The 23,044-nt window shown below is 27.5% G+C and overlaps 1 protein-coding gene across 2 annotated transcripts in view; it reads right to left on the bottom strand.

Moving 5' to 3' along the window:
* LOC122857595 (tetraspanin-33-like) overlaps positions 1-23,044 on the bottom strand; it is a 66,843-nt gene that overhangs the window by 30,082 nt on the left and 13,717 nt on the right. The window lies entirely within an intron of this gene.

The raw sequence follows: 23,044 nt of genomic DNA, 5'->3' as shown, positions 1-23,044 counted from the left end.
TTTTCGCTTTTCTGTGACTTTTTGTTATTTCGGGATAAAATGTAAAGTTCTGAATCGAATTGGCTTCTGAGATGCTCATTTTGTTCAATTTTTTTGCCCAAAAGCAATCGTCATATTTATTTTCAATTTTGGGGCCTTATTAGATTTAATATTTCCATTTTTTAACAGGGCCCAATTTCAAATATTGACCGATTAATTCCGGCAATGTTTTAATCGACGACGCTTCATCGGTAGACTCTACATATTTTTTTCAAATTTTTCGGTCGTTTATTTTTTTTTTTATTCAACGATATGTAGTGTCACGTTTCGTTTTTTCGCGATATTTTTTGAACCGCTAAACGAATTAGTCGATGTTAAAACAAATTTAGGTTTTTTTTTTCCAAAAACAGACATGATATTTGTTTTTACTTTTTGGGCCTTATTAGATTTAATATTTCCATTTTTCGACAGGGCCCAATTCCAAATATTCCAAAAAAAAAACAAAAGAACGTTCATAACTTCCGAGCTAATTGTCGTAAAGACTTCGGATTTGCCTTAAAAAAAGCGTCTCTGGAAAAATCTATTCGTACGGAAAAAATTTATTTGTAAAAATGATAGAATTTTGGAAAACAATTTCATTAAACCTAATATGGAACCTCTGTGACTATACTTTATCTTGAGTTATATAGCTTGTGCCGTTCTCGTTTTTTAGGCAACCTATATAACTCGTGATGAAATGGTAATATAGAGACTTCGTATTAGACTTGTTATAGTGACATGCGTACTCGAAATATCTATCGCTTCTTTGAAAAAATTTCGGTTGAAAAATCACATTTTGTATGAAAAATAAAAATAAACCGAGTTTTTTTTTTTTTAATTTAGTTTTTAGAAAAAAAATAATCATACAGTTGCTGAAGCAACTGTGCCTTCCCTGCGGGGGTAATTTTAATTTCTTCTTTAATATATATCGAAATTCGTGACTGCAAATTTATTTCATTCTCTATCGTTACAATGATTATTGTTACAACTAAAATTTATTTAATTTTCATTCATTTTGCTTGTTCCTTCTAATGGGTCATCTCCATGTCCAGAATCGCTTTCTTCTAACCTTTTAAACTCTCCGTTTTTATTCATTTTGTTGTACTATGATTTTGGCCTGTCAATGTTAAATATTTATTACGAAATTGTCGAGTTCGATTGTATTTATTTTATTTACTTTTTTCTCTCGGTTGAATAAGGATTTAACGTTTTAGTTGTTGCTGAAGTCGTCGTTATATTTTTAATTTTTTTATATTCATTTATTTTCAATTCCTTTGATGCTATCACATCACCCTTTTTCGCTAGAAATTTTCTGCCTCTTCATTCCATAAAGTTAGTCCAATCTAAAATATATTTCCCTTTGGTAAAATTATTATTATCTTTGTTTAGTTTAATCAAACTTTTTTCATTTAAATTTTATTTTACTTCATAATCACTGTCGTCTTTAATGTTATTGTTCTTTATTTTAATAACCGTACTGACATTGCATATATAAATTCACTTTATTTATTGCTATTATGATTGCGATGATATCTAAATAATGTCATTATTATTATTATTGAATTTTTTTTTTTTCGCTAAAATTATTTTGCCTGCAAATGATTTAATTGGTAGATATACAATTTCTTGTATTTTTTTAATTTCGAAATTAATTTTTGGTATATTTTCATTTTCCTCATCGTCATCGAATTTTATATTAGCTTCTACTGGTATCATTATTTCTTTATTATTTATTGATGGGTATTGTTCATTAATTTTTCTCACTAATCCTCCAATGATCGTATATATTTTGTTTAACTTGAATATTTAATAATTTATCATGTTAATAATTTTTTTTTAAATCTTTTTGTTGAAAAATCTTGTTGTTAAATATGATTTTTCCATGATATTCTGCGATACTTTTCTTTTTGTTTACTCATATTTTCCTAATATTTTCCTATAATTATCGTATTTTTCTTTATATTCAGTGTTTTTTCTATATTTTCATTTATTCGTTTATATATTCTTTATTTTTCTATATTTTTCTTCATTTTCCATATTCATCTTGTTTAGATTAATTAAGGGACTTAGAAAATGTTCGGGGAGGGGGGGGGGGCATAATTGATATGTTCCCTTATTTATCGTTTTTTTTTTTATATTCAGTCACTTTTCTATATTTTCGTTTATATTTACCGATTTTTCTTTGATATTTTCCTATATTCTCCTTTATATTTACTAATATTTTCCCATATTTATCGTTTTTTTCTTTATATTCAGTCACTTTCCTATATTCTCTTTTATATTTACTGATATTTTCCCATATTTATCGTTTTTTTCTTTATATTCAGTCACTTTTCTATATTTTCGTTTATATTTACCGATTTTTCTTTGATATTTTCCTATATTCTCCTTTATATTTACTGATATTTTCCCATATTTATCGTTTTTTTCTTTATATTCAGTCACTTTTCTATATTTTCGTTTATATTTACCGATTTTTCTTTGATATTTTCCTATATTCTTCTTTATATTTACTGATATTTTCCCATATTTATCGTTTTTTTCTTTATATTCAGTCACTTTCCTATATCCTCCTTTATATTTACTGATATTTTCTCATATTTATCGTTTTATTCTTTATATTCAGTCACTTTTCTTTATTTTTCTTTATGATTACTGATATTTTCCCATATTTATCGTTTTTTTCTTCATATTCAGTCACTTTTCTATATTTTCCTTTATATTTACCGATTTTTCTTTGATATTTTCCCATATTTATCTTTTTTTTCTTTATATTCAGTGAGTTTTCTATATTTTTCTTTATATTTTCCATATATATCGTATTGGTTAAGATTAAGGGACTTAGAAAATTTTTTGGGGGGTGTCTACCATGGTTGAGATTAAAGGACTTAGAAAATTTTTTAGGGGGGGTGTCTACCATGGTTGGGGGGGGGTCCAGAAGAAAAGCGAAAACAATAGGAAATTAAAATTCCCTAAAAAAAAGTTACTAAACAGATATGCTCTTCCCTATGAGGAGCGATGGAGTTTTACTACACTGAGAGAAATTTTAACTAAAAATTACAAACGTATAAGAAAAAATTACAAAGCGAATAGTAAAAACTACGTTCCTCCGATTATTTGTAAGAATTATTCGTATATTGATAAATAATTTTTACAATAAAGTTATGTAAAAAATTTGGCCATTGACTATATACAACACTAAGCCATAAAAATTACATAATTTTATTGTAATTTTTCTTTAAAAAAAATGACTAAATTCACGAAACTCACAAGTAAATTCTAGCAGATTGAGAATATACGCACTACCGGTTTTAGAATTTACTATATTTTATTATAAATTTTATTTTAAAAGTTGGACATTTTTTGTGCTAAGTTCGGCAGTTTGTGCTAGATTCACGGAGAACGGCAATCAATTCCCGGCAACATTTTTTCTTTTCTGTTTACACGCTCAAAACTCGAAAACTAATTGATAAATAGAAAAAATTCATTCTTGATAAATTGTTTAGAAATAAATTACCAACAATAAACCTCGCTTCACCCCATACCTAGCTTCAACAGATAAGGCTGTAGAAATGCTTGAAGTTACATGACAATTCAATCATTTGTTCAATCAGTCGGCCATCTTTGTATTATTTCGCCCCACAACCAGAATTTTTACAAAGCGATATAGTAAAAAATATTTAAGTCTATGCTAACTTTTATATGTGTACATGATAAATTTTATTATATATATTAGAATATTTATTAAATTGTTCAGTATTTTTTATTCGAACTTATAATATTTTTTATCGTTTCCACAAAACATGTATGTGCTTTATTTTAATTAACTCATAACTCATTATCTAAGACATTAATCAAAAAAAGTAATTCTTTATAAATTGTTTAGAATTAAATTCTCAATAATTAACTCCACTCAACCCCATGTCTATCTGCAATAGATAACGATGTACAGAGACTTGAAGTAGCATAACAATTTTTTGACATTGTGTGGCATTTTACATAATTTTATTGTAGAATATCATCTCTCGCGGCCAATCCCAGAAATAAAACAAAATTTACAAAGCAGTATAGTAATTTCTATTCAACATGGGTTTTAATTTTTAGTTAAAATTTCTCTCAGTGTAGATGCGTTGTTTAAGCTTGAAACGAATAGTCTCTATTACAATTTTATCAAAAGTTTTCTAATAATTTTTTAAAAAAGCTTCAACTTTTGACGAAATTGTCGTAGATACTTTGTAGGAGATTTAAAAAGCATGTGTGGTAAAATTTTACAGTATTTGAAACTTTTCTCAAAATAAATTAGAGTTTTCATAAAATAATAAAAAAAAGAATATTTTTTTTTTATTCGTAGTTTTTTTTCAAAGATAGTAAAAAAAATTGACTATTAGAAACAAAATGTACACCCTTAGAGGCGGTATAATTTCAAAAATCACGTTTTTTGAGCCTGATTTGAAGTCATTCCGTTGATTCTAACAAAAGTTATAGCTTGCCTCTCTAACTCTAATTTGAACAAAAAAAAAAAAAAAAATCGAATTTTAAAAACATTAAAAAAAACTATATCTCGTTGAAATCGAAATTCTTAAATAATTTTATCGTAAATGAACTATTAAAAATCAATCAACAGATAAAAATTCAACACGGCCCTAGCCGGAGAATTAAAAATTTTCAATTTTTGAACGGTAACGTGGGCCACACGTCCTAGCAAACGTTACTAATTTTTTTTTTTTTTTTATTCCAATTGTTCATTTTTTGAAATTTAAAATGATTATTATTTAGTTTTTCTATTGATAATAAATAATGTGAAAAAAAAAAATAATTTTAAATTATAAATTTAAAAAAAAATAAAATAAAATATATCTCGTTATTAATTATTAAAAAAGTTATGAATAATAATGACAATAATCATTAATTCAAAAATAACAATGATTATGATTATTCGAATAGTTCGAATAGTTACGAATTATTCGAATAGTTCGAATACTAACGAATTATTCAATATTCGAAACTTCGAATAATTCGATTCGATTCGAGGTCGAATAGTACTATTCGATTCGATTCGATTCGAGCACTATTCGCACACCTCTAATAATTTATTAATATGAATTTATAATATTATAAATAAAATTTTTAATATAATAATGAATTTAATATTGTTAATATAATTTTATCAATCTTTATTCCTCGATATTTTTTTTTTAATATAAGAACTCATATTTATTAAACAATTAATTGTTTTTTGATAAATAATTTGAAAAATTATTTTTATTATTATTAGTTCATTTATTTAGATCTTTATTCATAAAATTTATTTTATATATATGCAATATATAATATATATTTTATATATACATAATATATATGCAAACATGCACAAGCGTCGCTCTGTATTTATAGGCACTGTTCAACTGTATTTATTGAGCAAGCGATGTGCTCAGGCTGCTCAACGAATACAGCTGAACAGCGCTTTTGGATTAGCGGAGCGACTAGACTGGGATTGGAGTTCCTTAAATATCATTGAGCAGCGCACTCAGTAATGCGTGCTCCATGAATCCGATGGAACCAGTGCCTATAATCCAAAGGCGCAGTTTTTGCAGTGTAACAATTGAATATATTTTTTCTGATAATCCTACATGTAATTATGTTAATGTTAATAATGTTCATACCAATGGTAATTTATTGATAAATCTTAATGTCATAGTAAATGCCGAATGGTATTGTGTCAATAATTTCAAGTAATGCATTTTAGCACATACCCGATTAGGGGTCTTCGATTCTTAAAAAAAGAATCGATCTTCAAGAATCGATTCTTTTTTTCGTGAGAATCGTATAGCCGATATATTTACAAAAAAAGTACTCGATTCATAAAGAATCGATCCAAAAATCGTCTCATTAGAATTACATTTTTTATTAATTTTTTTTTATACATTATTTATGTGTTATAACAATATCAATAAAAAACCATGAAATTAAATGAAAAGTATCATATTTAAAAAAAGAAAATATTATAAATATTGATAATAAATAATTAAATATAATTATTTAGTTAATAAGTGGCAGGAGTCATCAAGTCCAATCATCAAGTGTTTCTTGATCTTCAAGTAATTAACACCAAACGTACTCAAATGAATTGATTTTTAAGGTTAACTTTGTTGTTTCTTTCTAATTTGTTTTTTTCCTTCCTTCATGTAAAAAAAAGTTCACAAAAAATAAAAAAGATGGCCTAGAACAATACGCTTTGTAACGGCAAAAAACAAGTCCGATTCTTTTGGCGATATTTGGTGTAAAAGAATCGTGAATCGATTCATCGGCTCTAAGAAGAATCGGATACTCGTACTCGATATGATGACCAACCAGTACACCGAAATTTGTAACTAGCCATGACATTTCAGAGGCTGATAATTTTAATGTTTTGTTTTTTACTGCCCTTACTGAAATTGGAGGAGGAGTGTGAACTCAGATGCTTGATCAATATTATATGCAGCAATTCTGTTATTTAAATATTCAACATCAAAATATTTTTGATTTATTGTAAAGTCATGAATAATTTTCCCCATCAAATAACGAAAACCACCTTCTTCTTTATCAGGAAATGAGTTAGAGTAGGTGATTCAAACATCAAAAGTATCAAAAAAAAAAAGATTATTTGTTGAATATTTGTTGGAAATATAACCGTTTGAATTGTGTCGTTACGTCGTAAAGAACGGCAGAATGTGATTTTTTCAGTCAGTGTGACATGGTGTAAGTGAACGAGTCAAAAAAGAGAAAGAGAGAGAGAGAGAGAGAGAGTAAAATCCCTCCAGAACGGCCAAGAAAGATCTAACCTTCCTGTTAGAGCATACAATTTTTTCATTACTATATAAATGTATAAATAAAAAATGTTTTTCTGAGAAGCGGGGAAAAAAAGAAAAAAACAAAATATAATAATAATAATTAATGCATAAAAAAATTATTTTTTATCGATTAAACTTATACATTTTTTCTTCAAACACGTGATAATATTTAGCTTAAAACAAAAAAAAAAAATAAGTGAAATAATTATATATATTAATATGAATATAATCAACGATTGTCTACAAGTCTTTCGATACTGGCAAAAAAAAAAAAAATGCCACGATATACGGTCCATAGTACCAAATAATTTGAAAATTCTAAATCTCGCATCTACTTATGTTACTGACGATCGTATTTGGTCATTTTCGAAATCTTGTTCACTTATAAATTTTTGAATCTTACTTCTACTCGAATTAGTGTATTGAATTATGAGAAATTAGTTTCTTATATGCCAAAACTAATTATTAAGAATTCAAAGATTAAAAAATAAATTGTTATGAAACTTTTTGATTATTTTGAATAAATATATGTCTAATATATACATATGTTCGAATTAATATAAATTATTTGTTCACAATTAATTGATAAATGTATGTAAAAAATCAAAATCGAAACATTTTTATTATATAGGGGATAGTATTACAAAATGTGTGTCTAAAATGGTTAGTGTCATTTAATCAATCAATCATTTAACAAAGTTTTTCAATTTTTCTAACGTTCAATTTTTCTTTTAATTAATCATCTTTTAATCATTTTTTATACATATAACAAAATATTATGGTTTAAAATTTCTTTTTTGTTAATAATCTTATTAATGTTATAAGGCGAGTTTTATTGGAAATTGTTTATTTGGAAATTGTAATCTTTCAAAATCGAATGGCATATCAATTAGTTTAATAGGTATTCTTGGAATGAAAACATCTTCACCTTTTTCACATCCATTCAATATTCTAGTTTTATTCTAGACAGTTCCGATGAATTTAAAAACTCAATTGGATAATATATTGCCTGTTCAGGAGAACATACTGTATCAATTGATTTATATGTTTTACAAGTTCCTGGAAGGAAATTCAAAATACTTCTATTTATTTGATTAACTTTATCATTTTTTGATGCGATAATAGCTCTTTCACATAACCATTCAGTATTAATATAATTTATATGTATATTAGAAAACACCTTTTCTATTAATGAATCTATTGATTCTACAATATTACAAGAATTTGATGGGAATGTGATTGTATCATCAGAATTTTTTTCTCATTTTCTATCTCCAAGTAGTAATAACTGTTTTGAACATTCTGCTAAAGTAGAATCACCCGTTAGGAATAGTCGCATATTTTTCGTTAATGTTATTAATTGTACATATTTCCATAAATATGATTTTTTTAAACATGCATTCATTTGATCAGCTGATGTTCCTCGTGGAATAATTGGTAGAGTTTGTCGGAAATCACCAGCCAAAATAACAACAATTTTCCCCATTATAAATTTGTTGTTATTCAAATCTTAAGATTTGCAATTGCAAAGTTCTATATAAGGCTTCTAATCCTTTTTTATTGGCCATTGTAGATTCATCCCAAATAATTATTTTACTTTGCTTTAGCAGTTTACATGTTGGAGGGTTACTTATAATATTACGAATTGGCTCATTAGATAAATTAAAATTAATTGGCAATTTAAGTGCTGAATGTGCAGTACGTCCACCGTGTAATAAAGTTGCTGCTACATCAGATAAGGCCACTGCTAATGCTATATTTCCACTCATGCGAATTTTTGCTAATATTAAATTCAATAAAAATGCTTTACCTGTTCCTCTTGGGGCATCTAAAAAAATAAGTCTTCCTGTATCATTTTCAATCATTTTGATAATTTTTTTATATGCTTTTTTTTGGCCGTCGATTTATAATAATTCATTGTCTTTAATATATTTGTCCGAGTTATTAATATCAAATGAAGTTTCACGTATGATTTCTGAATCTCGAATATTATTATTTCATACAGGTGATATTATGCCCTAATGAGGAAATATTTCATCTGTGTAGTCTAAATCATAATCACAACGTAATTTTTGATTTCGATACAAAATATCTTTACTCATACATTTTTTATATTTTTCCCATAGACCTTCAGGATTTGATGGATTGCATGGTGTTAAGATAACAGAAAATAATGATCTTATTTTACTTGATTTTTTTGTTTCATTTGCTCCATTTAGAGCATCATCCCAATGTTTATCATCTTTAAGTAAAGAAATTCTTGACATGCTTCTCTATAAGTACTAAAAATAATACTATTGACTGATCGAAAATCTTCAAATGATATTTGGCCAAGAACATTATGCAATAAAATTCTTAAATAAAAACATTCTGGATTGTTTGAATGGATAGTATACATTCGACCGAGAGTATCAGATTGAAAAATGTCTGAATGTAGTCCTTCAGATCCGATTTTTCTACGATTAAATTTTTTTTTTGAATTATCCCATGTAAAATACTTCGGAATTTCATAGTATAATAGTGTTCTTGCAAAATCATCCCTTTCACATAATTAAAAAAAAGCAGTTAATGTTGTTTCTGTTTCTGTTGCTGTCTAAGCTTTTGTTTCTATATTTTCATTTGAATAATAAACACTTTGTCCACTTTCGAGGTGTACATTCAAATGTTGAATATTCGGATATCGATCATGAATTTTAAATCCGAGAATTCGCCATATTGCTTCATTACTACTTGTATACTGTCTAGAATAATATTCTTTAATTTTATCTTTTATCATTTTTCTTTTCCATGGCAAAAATTCCTTGATCACTACCTTTATGTATATATTTTAATATATATTTAACCGCAACGACAGAGCTGCATAATTCGACATGAACATGTGCTTTCATTATTTTAGAAATAAGGGGACAATAAGGGACAATTCAACGATTATCGATATTTATTTTTTCATATTTATTATGAATTTTAGCATTAATAATTGTCTGAAAACTACCTTCTTCTATATAAAGGCTATCCATTCTTATCTGATCTTGTAGCATCAACGAAAGCACGGGGATAATTATATGAACATTTACCGTTTTTCATACATGGTAAAAAAGGATTCAATGGTCCACATAGTCCATGTATCATATTTTTTTTAATTATTTCGTGTAAAAGTGGATCTTGTTCTGGATCTGGTAGCTCAGCAGAAATAATATCATCAATTTGGATGGCATGAATTTTATTTTTCAATCATACTAAAATATGAGCGTGGGGTAAACCTCTTTTTTGCCATTCTATTGAGTAAACCCAAGATATAACATCACCACAAATTTTATGTTTTGTTATCAGATCAATTAATTTTTTCAATTTACATTTAAATACTCTAGCTAACAAGTCATGACGATCGCTTGGTTGCTGATGAGGCAACAATAAGTTTTTAATTTTATCCCATCGATTATTACATGTACATGTAATAAATAAACATGGTTTGCCATTATGTTTTACATAACAAAGAGCGTCTTGTATATATTCATGCATATGTCTTGGATTACCGATGAAACTTGCTGGTCAAATAAATGTTTGCCCTATATTATCTACATTTTCATCATTTTTGAATGCATCTTTTAAATGAATGTATTGTTCCACTTTAAGAATTTTTTGATTACATCGAATATAACGTAAACGTTCACTCTCAATTTTCGCATATATATCAACGACTAACTCATTTAACAATTGCTTTAAACATAATAAAAAATTTTTTGGATTATTACGTATCATAAGTTTTTGTACATAAAAATCCATTGCCGAAACTTTTTTATTTGTAGTTAATCCAGTATTAGGGTTTATTTGCTTCAACTCAAAATGATATCCATCTTCTCCTCGCCAAAAAATTAGTGGATATTGTAGAGCATCATATGACTTATGAGTTTCTTGAACTATTACGAATTCGTTACTACGTTTTCGTAATATAATATTACGTTTTATAAATTCATTTCCATTGATTATTGCAGCTACTTTTTGAGCAAGAGGTAAATTAAAACGTCGTGCATGTTTATTTAAAGGTATTTTATCAGCTCGGAGAACTAGTTTGCATTCATTTGTTGGCATATTTTGTAATGGATTTTTAAATAATTTTATCAATAAATTATGTTTATGCAAATATTTTTGTAAAAAATCGATAATTTTTTGTTGTACATTTGGGACAATTGAACACCTACGTTGTGACTCTATCTGATCATCACTGATTTTATACATATCTTAAGTAGGCTGTATATTTGAAAGAAAATGCAAATTATTATTTTTTCTATGACATGAAACATTAATGTAAAATTCCCAAATAAAATATAATATCTTCCAATAAACCATAAAAAAAAATATCATATCTTTTAATAAACCAGAAAAAAAACAGATTATATATTATCGAATTGAAAAAACCCTGAAGATGATGAGAAAATCAGTTTTTACCTCCTGGTGATCACAAAACGTATCCGGGGTAATTTTTCCTGTCATCTGTACAATCAGATAGCTGAACTGAATATCTATGTTAAATTTCGAGTAAATCGAAAAAAAAAAAAATTAATAAACGATTTCCATGATTTTGGTTTAATATTGAAATGTGAGCTTGTTGATCAATCTTGTGACAAAACTCAATTAATAACTAGAAAATTTTCTATTTCAAAATCGACAAGTTATTTACAGTAAAGTCTAGTCTAGAAAATATTAATGTGTTACAAATCTGTAATACGTACTTGAATCAACAATAATTAAATAACAAGTAGCTTAAGCAAAACAAAAGCTAGTTGGCTTTTAGCGTAATTCTCCATATCAATTGTATTTGAAAAATTTAAAATATGTTACTGAGGAAAATATAAAACTGAAATAATAAACATACTGATAACTACTATAAATGAATTATTCAGCTGGATTTAACACTCATTAATGAATTTAATTCTCATTTTTTTATATATTATAAATAATAACTCTGAGGTTTAATTATCGTGAAAGGCTCATGCAAAAACTGTGTACTGAGACCCGATAGGATTTGTTCATATAAAACATTTTGATTACCTAAACCTTGATGGCTAATACGATATAGAAAGTCGAGTATTGCAATATAATAAAACTATAAGTAAAAGATGATTTTTTATTGAATTTTTTTATCAAAAAAAATATCAAATAAAATTGACTGAAAACAATTTTTTTTTGAAAACTAACAAATACCCCGACTGGAAATCTGTTCAGGCTAGCATAATTTAACTTCGAGTCTTGATCAATACAGAATCAAAGTTGCCTTAACTCGAGGAGCTTGATTAAGTTTTGATCAAGAATTCATCTAGATGCTTGACCTGATCAAGATACCATCCAGAATACTTTGAGTCATCCTTAATAAGACCAGCCTGATCCAAACGTGGTCTCAATACTTGATCAATAAATCAATTTTTCTTGAATAAATTGATTGATTTTGAATAAATTGATTCATCTTAAATAAATTAATTTATTATCACCTTCAATGTCAGATGAATTCATTAATTATAATAAAAATTCTAATTTTCAGTTCTAATATATAAGCTTCAATAACTTGGTGGTCAAGCGGTTTAAAGCGTTCTCTTTTCTACGTCAATCTATACTTCGTCGGTTTGATCCTCAGCGAGTGCGTTTTAGAAAAAAAGAAAAAAAAAATTCTATCCTTATTATTTTCTTACTTTACTCTAGGACACCACAAATAACAGTGAAACAAAGAATTTTTTTTTTCAATTTTTTGATCAAGTTTTGATCAAGAATGAATTTGAAATCAATCTTGCTCATTGAAATCAATATTATAAATAAAAAACAATTCGTTTAATAAAAATTCTTGCTTGAAATAATAATTGGTTTATAAAATTTAGATAGAGTCTTGTTAAAAACGATGGATAGTTCGGGTCAAGAAAGAAACTTCTAAGCGTAAGCCCCACTACTTCTTGACACAAGCACTATTATAATTATTATATTCCCCAAGGTACTCGTTTCAAATGGCAGAAAGATTTTTTTAAGAAATAAACTTTTAAAGTAATGGCACATGGTGTTTGATTTAAACAGTGGCTGTTTGTAAAAAGGAATTGGTCATTTATTTGAAACAAACTAATGTTTGTTTCAAATGACAGATGACTCAATAAAAACAATCAAAGTAGATATTAAATAAATTGGATTTTGTTATAAACAAAAAAGATTTTAAAAGAATCAATTTTCTGTTTGATACAAACGAGATTTTTTCCTAATCAAACTAATGATATGTTGGAAATGTGAACAGAGAAAAATAATTAATCAATTATTTTTTCTATGAAACTATTTATTTATTTTGTTATAAACTTAATTCAACACGTTATCCGATTGACCGCGAGATTGAATGTAGAAAATAATTAAAAATAAATTTTCTATGTAGATATTTATTTATTTTGTTATAAACTCAATCAAACTATGAGACTGAACTTTTTTTTTCTTTTCCTCAACTAAATGATTTATACGGGGATCGAACTGAGAACCGTAAGACCGGAAAGCCAGCATGTTATCCGATTGACCGCGAAATCGAATGTAGACATCAAAACTTAATTCTGACACATAAAGAATTTTGGATTTGCCGGGAATAATAATTTTTTTTTGAATGACATCTAAAATTTTTAATTATCCAACACATCATTAGTTTGATTTAAAAAAAATTTCGTTTGTATCAAACAAAGAAATGATTCGTTCACAATCCTTTTTGTTTATAACAAAATCCAATTTATTTAATTCATTACTTTGATTGTTTTTATTGAGTCATCTGTCATCTGAAACAAACATTATATCGTTTTAAATAAACGATCAGCTCTTTTTTACAAACAGCCACTGTCTAAATCAAACACCATGTAGCATTAGGTGCGTTCTTTCGTCAATTTTTTGTTGGCGCATCATGACCACGCATTTGCGCAGAAGTCGAGAAATCAAGTAAAAGTTTCAAAGTATGTATGTGTGCGTTACTCACACTTAAAAACAATTAAAAACTTACGTGCTTTTTCAGCTTTTGCGCAAATGCGCGGTCATGATGCGTCAACAAAAAATTGACGAAAGAACGCACCTATTAGTTTAAAAGTTTATTCCTTAAACAAATCCCTCTGCCGTTTGAAACGAGAACCTTATGGAATATAATAATCATAATAGTGCTTGTGTCAAGAAGTCGTGAGGTTTACGTTTAGAAGTATTCTTCTTGACCCGAACTATCTATCGTTTTTAACAAGACTCTATCTGAATTTTACGAACCAATTATGATTTCAAGTGAGAATTTTTTTTTTTATAAACAAATCGTTTTTTATTTAAAATAAATAATTTTTTTTATTATCAACCATTTTTCGCCAAGAAGTATTCTTCTAAAATTAAGAACAATTCCATCAGTTTTAACTAAAAATTTTCCCAGTGAAGTTTAAATCAAGACTTGATTTTAATTTCCACTCGGGAAGCTTTATATTTTGATCTAAGAAACTGTTTTTAAAAATCGAAGGACTTTATCTATGAACCAGGACTCATGTACATTTACTTCAAGACAAAAAGTGGTTAGAATTTAGACACTCCGGTTATTGGTAAAGATAATTTTTATGTGAGATAAGAAAAAAAAAATTTATTTAAGTATATGAGTAATGTGGACCCTGGCAAAACTGGCGTGATCGCTTTTGTCGCCAAAGCCAGAGCAAAACCAGAGCAAAGCCAGAGATAATAAAAACAGAATATTAACGTATCAAACGTAAATTTAGGCTTTATATGGATATATTATTTAAATTGAATTATTATTGAACTTATTTTTAGCAATAATATTGATGTAAAGAGATAAATATAAATATAACAAGTGATGTAAAAATTGACAGATTTTGACGTTTTGAGGTTGACTTGAATCGGCTAAACACAAAAATCCCTAGCGTGAAGCAATAGTAAATCCAGACCTTTTCCAGAGAAAAGCCGAACTTGTAAAAAAGACATTTATTTATAACAATAGCACTAACTATTAATAAACAATATTAAATTAATAAATTTTAATGACTTTTAGAGACTTTTTTATTAATATAATTAATGTTTCGCGTGGAAAAAAAAAAAAAACACATCAATCTCTGGCGATACAAAAGCCAGAGGAAAGCCAGAGTAAAGCCAGAGTAAAACCAGACAAAAGCCAGAGCAAAGCCAGAGGAAAGCCAGACTTGTAAAAAAGACATTTATTTATAACAATAGCACTAACTATTAATAAACAATATTAAATTAATAAATTTTAATTACTTTTAGAGACTTTTTTATTGTTAAAATTAATTTTTTGCTTAAAAAAAAAAAAAAAAACATCAATCTCTGGCAATACAAAAGCCAGAGGAAAGCCAGACTTGTGAAAAAGACATTTATTTATAACAATAGCACTAACTATTAATAAACTATATTGAATTAATAAATTTTAATGACTTTTAGAGACTTTTTAGTTATGTTTTCGCTTTTCTGTGACTTTTTATTATTTTGAAATAAAACGAGAAGTCCTGAATCGAATTGGCTTGTGAGATGCTCATTTTCTTTATTTTTTTTGGCCAAAAGCAATGGTCATATTTATTTCCTTATTGGGCCTTATTGGATTTAATATGCCCATTTTTGGACACGGCCCAATTCCAAATATTGACGGATCCATTCCGGTAATGTTTTAATCGACGAAGCTTCATCTGAAGACTCTACGATATTTTTTTCAAATTTTTCGGTCGTTTATTTTTTTTTTTATTCAACTATATGTAGTGTCACGTTTCGTTTTTTCGCGATATTTTTTGAACCGCTAAACGAATTAGTCGATGTTAAAACAAATTTAGGTTTTTTTTTTTCCAAAAACAGATATGATATTTTTTTTTACTTTTTAGGCCTTATTAGATTTAACATGCCCATTTTTGGACATGGCCCAATTCCAAATATTGACCGATCAATTCCGGCAATATTTTAATCGACGACGCTTCATCTGTAGAGTCTACAATATTTTTTTCAAATTTTTCGGTCGTTTATTTTTTGTTTTATTTAGCGATATGTAGTGTCACAAACTGTTTTTTTACAATATTTCTGTAAACAGCAAGAAAAAAATAAAATTTACGGAACACTTAGGTTTACCTTAGAACTTGACTATCTTTTTTAGTAATATAATTAATTCCAGGTAAAAAATCAATCTCTGGTAATATAAAGGTCGAGAGTTTTTTTATTACGATAATAGTCACAAATTGATTTCAATGACTTTCCGGAAGAATATAATTACTTTCGTGAAAAAAAGAAACACATCAAGTCTGCCTTTTACTCTGGCTTCTTTGTTTTGGCTTCCTTACCCTAATTTTGCCTATTTTCTTGGCTTTTGTATTGTCAGAGATTAATGTGTTTTTTTTTTTCACGAAAATTAATTATATTAATTAAAAGTCTCTAAAAAGTCATTATAATTTATTAATTAATATTGTTTATTAATAGTAAAGGCTGTTATAAATAAATGTCTTTTCACAAGTCTGGCTTTCCTCTTCTCTTTGCTCTGACTTTTTTTGTCTGGTTTTACTCTGGCTTTACTCTAGCTTTCCCTGGCTTTTTGTATTGCCAGAGATTAATGTGTTTTTTTTTTACGCGAAAAATTAATTTTAACAATAAAAAGTCTCTAAAAGTCATTATAATTTATTAATTTCATTGTTTATTAATAGTTAGTGCTATTGTTATAAATAAATGTCTTTTTTACAAGTCTGGCTTTTCTCTCTGACTTTTGTCTGGATTTACTATTGCTTCACGCTAGGATTTTGTGTTTAGCCGATTCAAGTCAACCTCAAAACGTCAAAATCTGTCAATTTTTTATTATTAGTTTGTTATTAATTAAATAAATTTTTACAAGTCTGGCTTTTCTCTGAAATGCTCATAGAATATATAATATCTATGAGCATTTGATTTGTATTTGAACCTCAAAACGTCAAAATCTGTCAATTTTTACATTACTTGTTATACTCATATTTATCTCTTTACATCAATATTATTGCTAAAAATAAGTTCAATAATAATTTAATCTAAATAATATATCCATATAAAGCCCAAATTCACGTTTGATATTGTTCATATTTTGTTTTTATTATCTCTGGCTTTGCTCTGGTTTTGCTCTGGCTTTGGCGACAAAAGCGATATCGTTTTCTTCTGGCTTAGCTCTCACCATTTCCGCCAGGGGAATCAATGTTTTCTTACTCCAATTCATGATTACAATATTTAAATTGAATTTAAAATCTATATAAATGAGAAATTTGTTTTTTTATTAAGACTTTTTTTTTCTTCAAATAAACTGTTTTTATCTTCTTTCAATTGTTTTTTTTTTCCAGACAAAATATTCCATTCATTAGCATTTTAGGTCTTAAAAACGACAAATAATTTTTACAGTGTATATCAGGCTACATGTGAAGTTCCGTCCTCTTGCTCGATAACGCATTTGATTTCGTTAAGAACTAAAGTGTCTAAATTTTAGGCATTTACGAGTACAGATTAATAACATTTTCCTTTTTTCAACAACAATGCTTCTTAAATATAATCACTTGAAACTTTAAAATAATGCATAAATATCTTGTTTTATATAAGGATTATCTTTATTAACAACTGAAGTGTCTAATACTACAGAAGACAAAGAATAATATTCTTTTTTTATGAAAAATATTTCCTTGGAATAAAACTTAATTTCATTGGATAAAACTAAGATTTGTTTTGAGTCCAAGACCTTGTGATTTGTATAAAATTATATTTTTTTTGAATTATGAACAAATAAAATATGATGAAATTAATTATTTTTTGATTGGTGAATAATAGTATATTTCGAATTTGGAGGGGCAAACACGAGCTTTGGCGATAATAGCTTGTTGTGAGCGATCGAGTTGAACCTAACCCTCCAATTCCTTGGGAAATTATTTCAAAATATGATTGATCAGATAAATATATTATGTCTTCTGATCATTTTATTAAATCAATATCACACTTTTTTATAAAAATAAAAACATATTTTTAAGATGTATACTTTTTTTTAAAACTTTAAAATCATTTTCAGAAATTGCGTTTTTCTTGAAGATTATTTAAAACCTTACTGCACTCTGACAAACATTATAAAACCAAATCAGATCAAAGCAATAAGGTTTCCAAGTCCAGAGCAATTTGACAACATTATAAAAATAAAATTGTGCAAGGTAATAGTAGATGGTGTGGGAAACCTTCATATTTACTTCAGTATCCAATATCGCATCGATGGCGCAAATTAAATAATGATACTTTAAGCTATGTTCCCAAGTCACATGTTATTGTTTATTTTTCTTTCCATCAAGTTTAATGAGTTTTTTTTTTTACATCATATGTAAACAAAAATATAAAATATTTCTATTTACGAAAGGATTTATTTTCGAATTTCTAAATCAGCTGCCAGAAGCATCGGTCTATAGAGCAAGAAAGCTAACATATTTAGATGGTGTGAAAAAACCTTTATATATGTCAGTATAGTATTCAATATCGCATCGATGGCGCGAATCAAATAATGATACTTTAAGCTATGTTCCCAAGTCTCATGTTGTTATTGTTTATTTTTCTTTCCGTCAAGTTTAATGAGTTTTTTTTTTTTACAGGATATGTAAATAGAAATATGAAATATTGATTGAATATCGTGGTCTCTCGGTCTCTACGACTTCACAGCTCTATGTTGTTATTTATTTTTCATTAGCAATGTACAATTGTAGCTACGAACAAAAGTATTTAGAAAAATGTGAATCGTGTTCATATGTAAATGTTTCCTTGTCAAACGAATTTATGATAAATCTTTTAATACCAAATAAAAATAACACATTCACTTTACAAGAACTTATTGATCAATCACTATCATTGTGGCACAAAGGGGTTGGTACATGTGTCGATTGTTTTAGATCAACGAAAATTCTAAGAAAGATTGAAGTCCTCAAAATTAATGATATCATTGTTTTAAGTCTACTCTACATCAATAAATTTAAATGGTCAAGTAAAAATGATAATTGCTTAATCAAAGGAATACCCACTTCTAAAATTCACATTTGTGGTTCTACCAAGAAGACTAGAAAGAAGGAGATTCAACTCCGTACATTGGAAATGGGACAAAATATGTCCTGTACCTCGAGCTTCTCAAATTTGCCAATTTGGCGCTGATTGGGTTCTACGTATAAAGTTAGTTATTTTGTCAGTTATTTACGCAAGAATACTAGCTGGATAAAAATTGATAATTTGTTCGTTGCTAGCAAGAACTGGCGAAGTAATGCAAAAAATGCTTACATATTTTTTTTTAGAACGAACAAAAATTAATACGGATGGTACCAAGTAATTTTATATACTTTTTAATATTATCGTTTTTTCTATCGAATGATTGAAGGACTTTACAAAAAGATGTGATATCTAAACAAAAAAAGAAACAGTTTTTTTTACAAAAAGGAGCGTCAAGTATTCGAAATCCCTACTAATTATGTGATTATAGTAATTTTATTTTATATTGATATTTATTAATTTTTAAGATACAAAAAGATATAATACCAAAATAAGTCAAGAAGGAAATATTTAACGCATATAATTAAGTCTTAATCTTTGACAAAATTTTATTGACCCCACCCGGTTCTTCCCAAATAAAATTTAGACTTTCACACCAATGCAGATTTACTGAAATTTAGTAGTCGTTCTACATAAATGTATGCGCAGTCACAAACTCGCGACTTTATTATAGTAGTTTCATATACAAAAGACAAGAATAGAGCGTGACAAGTGTGATTTTTTTGAAAATCTATGAAAAGTATTTCAATTATATTAAATTAATGTCTTAGAGCTCAAACGCACGACAAGCTAACTTTTGCTTGTAAACATGGCTGACGTAATTCTGAGTGATCTAAGCATGCGCAACACGTAAAATTACTAAAAAACCACGATGTCTGGGGACATATTACTAGTTTTATGAGAATTAGGACGGCCATGTTTACAAGTTCGACACAACCCAACTTGTTGCGCGTGCTCAGTACGCTTTACAAGCAAACGTTAGCTTGTCGTTTAAACCCTAACTTGTTACACATGCTAGTGCGTTTTACAAGCAAAACTAGGCTTATCGTGAGTTTAAACCCTTAGCTTATTAGCATTGTAACTGAATTCAACTATATTTTTTGGTGATATCTGGGAAAATTGCATAGTGGACACCACCCTTTACACTGTAAAATATATATTCGGTGCTCGTGTCATATTATGTCATACGCAGTGTTGGGTAGGTATGAAACCCATTGTAATTTACAATGTAGTTTACATGTAATTTACATGTAATTTACACCTTGTTTTGTACATGGTAAACTACACGACTTGCGCGCCTCGCCGTGGAGAGTCTGGAACTATGTATTTCGTAGCCATTTTGCAAACATATGTTTTATTAAATGTCGTTAAATACAAATATATAAATATTTTAAATAGCTGAATAAGAATTTGGCTTAAATATAAAACCCTAAAAAAAACTCTGTGCTTAACAGATAATTAATATTTCAATAATTTGCTAAAGATAATATGAAAATATTATAAATTTTTCTACAGAACACCAAATAAATATATAATATGTAATTAACAAATATCTGATACAAAAAAATAACTATTTTTTTCTTGTGTAATACTAATATAAAATTCTTGGTTAATGCAAAGTCGTATAATTTTTTTTAATTATGAGACTAGCCGAAAATGTCATTTTTAAGTTAATTAAAAAAACGACAAATTTATTTACATTTAGTTAAATAATCGTAATTATTAAATAAATTAATATGCAAAAATCATGCTTATTTTTTAACTAACTCTGCTTTTTTTGGCACACATGTTACTAAATTTTTTTGTTAATGCTATTGATTATAATATTATAATGAACTATTTTATATAAATATTCATCTAATAATTATGATCGTTCGTTCATTTATTTATTATTGTATTTATTCTCACAAAAAAGCTAGATGACATTGACATATGTTTTTTTCTGTTTACAACAACAGGTTATTTGGCATCAGGTAGGGCTAGGTATGGGTTCTTTACATTATTTACGTTTTTTACGTAAATTACATGTAAATTACATGTAATGTAAATAACTCGAAAAATCGCCCATTTAGGGTGCGTTCCGTAGGGGGACCGCGGTCCTTTTTGGCCATAATCAGAGTGAATCCATAAAAATTAAAAATCTCCCTAGGAATCCCTAAAAAATAACCAGACTCATGTATACTTTTTTTTACACCTTTCTATGTATGTATTGTTAATGTTGTGGATGTGGTGCTTACTGAATTTTGTACTGAATAAAATTATCAAAACTAATTAAAACAATAAATTTGTTAATAACAGTTAACAAAATGAAAAGAAAAATTCCACTTCAAACACATTATCTATTGACTGATGTAGGTAGTAATTGTTGTTTTTGTTGAAAATGAACAGCAACATCAGCCAGTTTAAGATCTTGAAAGATAACAAAAATATAAGTGCTGTCCTAACCTTACATTTGAGTTATGATAGGTTTTGAAGCATTAACTTTGAGAAGAAATACAATTTACAGGCTAAATAATTGAGATAACAACAATATACACCTACTATTTTAATTGACAATTTTTTTTTTGATGCCAAATTATTTTTTTCTTTATAATACGTTGATCATATTTTTCGGTGCTTACGTTTGCTTATGTTTGTTTACGTTTTCTAATACATAGCAGTGCTGACACTACAACGAAATTAAATTCACCATGATAAACCACGCCTATTTTTGGTAGACCGCGGTCCTCGACGGAACGCACCCTTACCCAACACTGGTCATACGCATTCATTAGGTGTGTTCGTTCACTATTCACACCGAGCGTATGCACGGAGCGTATGCAAGGAAGCGCTAGAGTTTTGCGGTCATTTGAAGAAACTTTAGTAACTAAAATTTACTAATTTACTTATTCGTTATTTTCAGTCATTGTGTTTATTTTGTTAATTTAATAATTTTTTCTCAGACGCAAGAACAAATTACCAATTAACAATAATGAAAGAGAGCGAAAGAACTGAAAAAAACGAATAGCATTAAATAAATAGTAAATTTTAGTTACTACAGTTTCTTCAAATGACCGCAAAACGCTAGCGCTTCCTTGCATACGCTCCGTGCATACGCTCGGTGTGAAAAGTGAACGAACACACCTATTATTGAATTGTTGATTGACGAAAAAAGTATATATAGACTGTCATTTCCCTTATCTCAAGACAAGTTCAATCTATATTTTCAATTTTTTTTTTAATGTCGCATCGACTTTGAATATTTTCGATTTTACAAGCAGAGTTCATTTACTTTAATACTTTTTCAGTTAGAGACTGAAAATACGACCGTTCGATTGAGAAAAGCTTTTAAAAAATTTATTACCGGCCTGTAACGTTCATTCTTGAAAATTTTTGAGAAGACCTTTCATTCATTAAAAAATAAAAATTCGGCATATAAGATAAAGTATCTAAAGCTTTTTAATGAAGCTTTCTAAATAATCATCTTGAATTCAAATATATTGATTATTTTGAGAGTTATAATTTTCTGAAACACTTAGATGAAAACAGCATTTATTCGTTTATAAAAAAATTGCACAAATAACACTGTTTTTTTTTTAAATGTTTCAGAAAATCATAACTCTCAAAATAATCAATATATTTGAATTCAAGATGATTATTTAGAAAGCTTTATTAAAAAGCTTTAGACACTATATCTTATATGCCGAATTTTTATTTTTTAATGAATGCCCAAAGGTCTTCGAATAAATAAATTATCGTTTTTTTAGAAATAAACGTCTACAAAGTTTTCTAGCCGCGAAACAGTTGATTGAAAATTTTTTTTTCAATATGTGTTTTGAACCTTTTTTTTTCAAGCTTTCGAACGGTCGAATTTTCAAGTCTCTAGCTTGAAAATTGATGAAGTTATGAACAAAAGTATTAAATAAACACTCTGCTTACATGTATTTTAAATGGAAAATATTCGAAGTCGATGAGCGACATTAAAAAAAAAAAAAAAAAAAAATTGAAAATAGTAGATTGTTTGTCTTGTTGAATACTAAGATTTTAGGGGGTGGGAGAGAAAAAAAAAATTTTTTTTTTTTTTTTGAAACGGTCTAATATATATATATATGGCTATGTCTACCAATTATGATCAACGGTTCGTGCGTCACTATCTGCAATCACAT

Source organism: Aphidius gifuensis, linkage group LG5, assembly GCF_014905175.1.
Source record: "Aphidius gifuensis isolate YNYX2018 linkage group LG5, ASM1490517v1, whole genome shotgun sequence".
Classification (NCBI taxonomy): Eukaryota; Metazoa; Arthropoda; class Insecta; order Hymenoptera; family Braconidae; genus Aphidius; species Aphidius gifuensis.
This window is presented reverse-complemented; position numbering and strand designations above follow the sequence as displayed.